The 6,000-nt window shown below is 48.3% G+C and overlaps 1 protein-coding gene across 1 annotated transcript in view; it reads left to right on the top strand.

The window, feature by feature from the left end:
- Positions 1 to 6,000, top strand: part of LOC122369759 — a 54,483-nt gene continuing 48,483 nt past the window's right edge. Inside the window, exon 1 of the mRNA XM_043344724.1 lies at positions 1 to 111. The gene's annotated coding sequence lies outside the window, so the exon portion shown is untranslated. The remainder of the gene's footprint in view (positions 112 to 6,000) is intronic.

Genomic DNA, 6,000 nt, shown 5'->3' with positions numbered 1-6,000 from the left:
GCACTGCGTCCACCGGCCGGGTCAGTCGACAGAGCGGGTGGTCCAACAGTGTGTGGACGGTACTGAGCTCTGTCCACCGGAGCCGACCACGGCGGAGGCGGCGAATATCAGGTGAGCAGGACCGACCTGTGTGTGTGTGAGGGGGGGGGGGGGGTCTGTGTGTCCCTGTGTCTGTTGTTGAGTGTGTTTTGTGCGTCTGTGTCTATAGTCAGACAACATGTGTTTTTGTAACGGTTTGTATGTGATTCTGTGATTCTTTGTGTGTCTTCTCTGCGTGCTAGATACCCGTCTGAGTGTTTGGATGTCTGTGCTTACATCAACATGCACCCTCGCCCGCACATGCTATTTTCCCATCCTAGAACGCACATGGGGGGGGGGGTTGCCACCCCCCTGCGCCATTTCGCTCCTGTTGGAGATAGAGCTTAGCGGTAAGACCAAAAAGATTCTTTGGGAAGAGACAAATCCAATGATACCCAGTTTTACCTTCTCAGGTCAGTCATTGACCTTCCTGGTCAGGTCAAACTAAAAAATGTTGCTGTTTTGGGTCACCCTTGGATATCAAGTGCGCTGCTTATCATATACCGATGACGATGCCGTTTTCTGGTGCCAATCCAGCTAGAACCTCTTTATCCCGGCAGTTGCTACTTGCTGGGGTATTTCGCCACCCACCGTTTGCTGGGGGGGGGGGGGGGGGCGTTAAACGCCCCCAGCCGATAACTCGAGAACCAATAGGCGCAGCGAAACGCACGAGGCGGCAAACGAAAGAGCGCGACGAGACGCTTCAGATGAGTACTTTAAAGTTGAATTTTGAGGTCACAGGTCGGGTCAAGGTCAGGTCAAACACCTGAAATCGGGCTTTCAGTAGCATGGACTTCAGGACTTCGCAATGGGCGCCTCTCGTCATAAACTCTGTCCACACGGTGCACAATCCATCATATAAGGCCTACAAGAGTGTCAGCTCCATGTAGGGGTCAGTCAAGCATAGGTCAGGGTCAAGGTCAGGTCAACCGGGTAGGCACATATCCCCGAAAATCAAAACTGATATTCGCAGCCTGTGACACATGTTTTATAGGTAATTTGGGGCGTAGAACACGATGGTGACATTCAGTGACGTACCCAAGGGGGGGGGGGGCACGGGGGCCATGGCCCCCTCCTGAGCGCCGAAGGCGCTCAGGGGGCCCCTCAGGCCCCGGTATATTTTTTCAAACACTAGATAAAACGTCTTTTACTAGGAAGAAAAAATGATATCAAAGTTTCATTTATGTGCCCCTGGTTACCCGAGGGGCCCCTGATGACCCAATGGGCCCCTGCAGTCATCCGAGGGCCTCCGGTTTCCTGGCCCCTGGTCGCCTTGGGGGCCCCTGGTAGCCGGGGCCTGGTCGCATGGGGGCCTCTGGTCGCATGGGCCCCTGATCGCCTGGGGCCCCTAGTCGCCAAGGGGGCCCCTGGTAGCGGGGCCTGGTCGCATGGGGCCCCTGGTCGCCTGGGCGGCCTGGGGCCTCCCGGGTGACCTAAGGGCCCCTTCGGAAGAAGGTGGCCCCCTCCTGGGCGAAGTCCTGGGTACGTGCCTGGTGACATTCATTATATCATATGTGTACGTGTTTGGCTCAAAAAGTTCAATTTAAGAAATGCATGTATCATGGTCGTGAAGCAGTCACGAAAAATTGCCAAGATTCAATTCAAGATTATGGAAAATGCGGAGCGATAATCAATAATCGAAGACAGCCATTTGATTTATCATGGTATTGGCAGTCTAATGGCGTTTACGGCATGTCTTTATGTCTATTTTGTGATTTTATATGATTTTTTTAACATATGCCATTTTTGGTCGAAAACTCAGAAATAATGACGTCACTAAAACCTCAAAATCTAAAAAAATTTTGACCGATTTTTTTTAAACTTTGTCACAATAAACTTCAATCAATTCCCTACAGGTACCCAAAATTTTGCGCGCCTGCGGCGCGCCGTTTTTATGCTATGGCCCGGCAAAAAAAGTGGGGGCGTTTAACGCCCCCCAGCAACTCGCGGGTTATCACACTACCCGACCATATTTTTGCTGCTGAGGATATTTCAGGTCAAGCTAGGTCAAGGTCAATTATATGTGTTTGTATGTCTGTGTGTGTCTGTGTGTATACTGATGTGTGGAACGATTGTTTTTGTGTCCATATTACATGAAATCATGATCTGAGAAGCTTTTACCAAAAATGCAGTCCGTTATGCGCCAAACTCCATATAGAAGCGGACATTGGGGTTCAGATTGTTATTATGAGTAAAATATAAGTCATTTTCTTCAATAAACGGTTGTTTCTCTATGCGGCGATCATTTATGAAGCACGCCACACTTAGTTACCAACGAGCGATATCATAATAGCTCCATTTTTGGCAGTATACTGGCTGCGGCCGAGTGCGACGGTGGCGCCGACTATCGGCTACTCGTGCAACTAGGCCTCGCGGTGGCTCCGGCGGCCAAACTTCAGATGAAAACGTCCCTGTGTGGAGACTTAACGATAAGCTGAAAAATGCGATATAATGCAATTAAATTCAGTAATATGCGTTTACCCTGACGTATTTTTTACCAATATTCGGGGAGAATTGGCACCGGGATTTGGCAGGAGAAGATAAAATGTTTATGAACATTCCAAATTGTATTATACCTACATTGCATTGTCAAAATATGTCTCAATATATGCGAGACGTCATGCTGTTTGCCGTAGTATAGCGAAATTGTTTCATGAAAGACTCAATACAAATATAACGGGAGTGATGTATCTTAATTACATTTGGTGGTGCAAATATTTTTTTCTTCCATGTCCCGATCCCGGGTCGAATTTTTCTCTCCTATGGATAAAAAGTGCAGAGATGTGTTGCTCAGTTAGTGAGCTACAGCGTAGTATAGCGACATTTTTATGTAAGCTGCCTATTTTTTCATACTGTGCTAGTTTCCACGAAAATCCGTGCATACACTGACCAATATTTTTTTCTTCCATGGCCAGATCCCAGGTCCAATTTTTATCCGCTATGGATAAAAAATGCATAAATATGTTGCTCAGATGGTAATCTACAGCGTAGTATAGCGACATTTTTATGTAACTACCCTATTTTTTCATACTGTGCTCATTTCCACGAAAATCCGTGCTTACGCTGACCAACATTTTTCTCTTCCATGGCCAGATCCCAGGTCCAATTTTTATCCGTCATGGATAACAAATACATAGATATGTTGCTCAGATAGTGAACTACAACGTAGTATAGCGACATTTTTATGTAACTTCCCTATTTTCTCACACTGTGCTCATTTCCACGAAAATCCGTGCTTACACTGACCAACATTTTTTTCTTCCATGGCCAGATCCCAGGTCCAATTTTTATCCGCCATGGATAAAAATACATAAATATGTCGCTCAGATGGTGAACTATACCGTAGTATAGCGACATTTTCATGTAACTTTCCTATTTTTTCACACTGCGCTATCACCCATCAAAATCCGTGCTCTCACCGACCTTAGTTCTCTGGCGTTGCCGATAGGCGGCGCTGGCGTCGCGTCCCGCGCTATGGCCGCGCCTGGCGCATAACGCAAAAAACTTCACAAAAAGTAAATTCAGCTTGCCTAAAACGCAATTACCTTAGATGACCTAGGTTGACCTTGACCCTGACCTTGACACCTGTACATCGTCGAACAACATGTTCCATGATAGGTGGGCGGTAAGACTGGCAAAAAAAGACCGAAATCAAGGGGTCAAAAGCTCACAAGGCCCATAGCAAACGCAAGATGTTGAGAATTGGCCATTTGGGTCATGATATGACCTGAAAAACAAGGTCATATCTCCGAAACCGAAAATCACAGAAACCTGAAATTTTTAGTTGACATCAAGAAAGGATAGAGGAGCAGCTAGCTATACGAAAAATCAGCCTTCTAGCTCTAAAAGTGTCGAGTGCAGAGCAGAGAGACTACCTGGGGGGTGGCAACCCTTCCCCCCATGTGCGGGCGAGGGTTAAAGGGACCCTCCCGGCTCCCACCTTCAAAAAAGTTTATGAATTGGCTTGAAAGTGATGTCGCTCGGTTCAGTAAGAGCGAAAACGAATATCTACCAAATTTCACCAAAAAATATTCACCGGTTTTCAAGATATTAGACGTTTACTTTTGTTAATTTTTGGGATCTCCGCTGTTCCTAGCGACTTTATTTGAAAGCAATAGTTTGGCAGCTGAAAGGGCGTCACTTGTTGCGCGCAAAGTAGCATATACCACCGCGTGCTACAAAACGTTTTTGTCAAACATTTAAATTCGTTAGATATCTGCACTGACGTCACACATTCAGAGGGGTATTCCTATGCTCTGAATCAAAATGCTGCAATTTTGACATTCAATATTTCCGATTTAAGGCATTTCTCGATGTTGTGAGTGCCGAAACCGGTAATTGTGAGCCAGGGACCCCATTTTGGCTATCTCAGCTCAAATCTAATGTTAACCCGCGCACCGACGCGACGGGGGGGGGGCGGATATCCGCCCCCCTGAGGTTTTTCGCGAATAGCGGGAAAACCGCGGCGCGTAGCGCCGCGAAATTTGGTACGAAAAGTGGCACGAAATTTTGGTGCGAAGTTGGCGCAGACCCCCGTCGGTGCGCGGGTTAACCCGCGCACCGACGCGCCAACTTCGCATCGACGGGGGGGGGGGCGGATGACCGCCCCCCCCCCTGAGATCTCGAGAACGAAGCAAGATAGCGACAAGCGGTAGACGGCATCGGATACGCACGGTCAAGATCTACAATTTTTACAAAGGTTATTTATAGGTCAGGTCAAAGATGACGTCACAGGGGTCGAAAAAGTCCAAATGGCGGCGCTAGATATGGAGAGAGTTTTTCTCGAATAACTTTCGAATTAGTCAAGATAGGAACAAACTAAGGGCATCATCGTGATCCTCCCGTCAATCCGCATCGAATGATATATATGTTGACCTCGAAAGGTCAAGGTCAAAGGTTGACCTCAGGTCACGTGACCTCGAGGTCATCATGTACATCAGTCGATGCGTCTTGACGAGCTGAACACAATGAGACCATCTGCGCGGCTGTATCTTGTTCCTGTACGGAGTTATTTGCCAAAAACCTTTGGTTAACTTTGATGACGTCACATGACCTCACAGCTGCCCAACAGCAAAGCAGACCTCAAGATAGTGAAGGTTGATCGTATATGAAGTCATGTATGGTATATGGGGCCATTCAGACCCGTTTTAGTGGTAAAAATGGGGAGTTGATTTTCCCCCATTGACTTATAATGGGAATGTCGCGAAATTGACCTGACCTTAGGTCACCGATATCAAAATTCCGAGATTGACAAATTGTAGCTACTAATGATCTTATCACATCCTGCGACTTTCAAAGGCCTCCGACATTTACTGTAGCTCTGGCACGGTGACAAAGTTGCAAAAAAGTGACTTGAGGTTGGGTCATTCAAAGTGACCTGGTGACCTGACCTTAAAAGGTAGGAGGTTCAAACTTGCACGCCATGTGTAAAATTGATGAAGGAATAGTCGTAGTAAATTTCGCGGCGCTACGCGCCGCGGTTTTCCCGCTATTCGCGAAAAATCTCAGGGGGAGGGGGCGGATATCCGCCCCCCCCGTCGGTGCGCGGGATAAGGTGGGAGGGTCCCTTTAACGGGGGAGAGGGCATGGGTGGCGGAACGGGGAGGGGAGGGGGCACCGGGGAACCGTGCACCCTTGATATCGGCATTAGGCCTACGGGCGTTGCATGGAAAGAATGGGACCAAAAGTCGGCAATGCCCCCCCCCCCACCTTAATTGAAGGTGTTCCGCGCTACTGGGGAGGGGGCAAATGTCCCGCAGTGGCTGCCAGTTGCCCCGGCAGTGACGAGATTTTGCCCATCCTGTTGGAGTGAATACCTATAACCCGCGCCCCAGTGGCGGTCTCAGCCAACTTTGCCCTAGTGGGGGGTGGGGGGGTGGGGGGGCATATGTTACCACCCACCTCTAACTCAAAACCTAAGAG

Source organism: Amphibalanus amphitrite, unplaced genomic scaffold (assembly GCF_019059575.1).
Source record: "Amphibalanus amphitrite isolate SeventyFive unplaced genomic scaffold, NRLGWU_Aamphi_draft 001069F_arrow, whole genome shotgun sequence".
Classification (NCBI taxonomy): domain Eukaryota; kingdom Metazoa; phylum Arthropoda; class Thecostraca; order Balanomorpha; family Balanidae; genus Amphibalanus; species Amphibalanus amphitrite.
The sequence above is the reverse complement of the archived record's forward strand: the minus strand, read 5'-3'. Positions and strand labels throughout refer to the sequence as shown.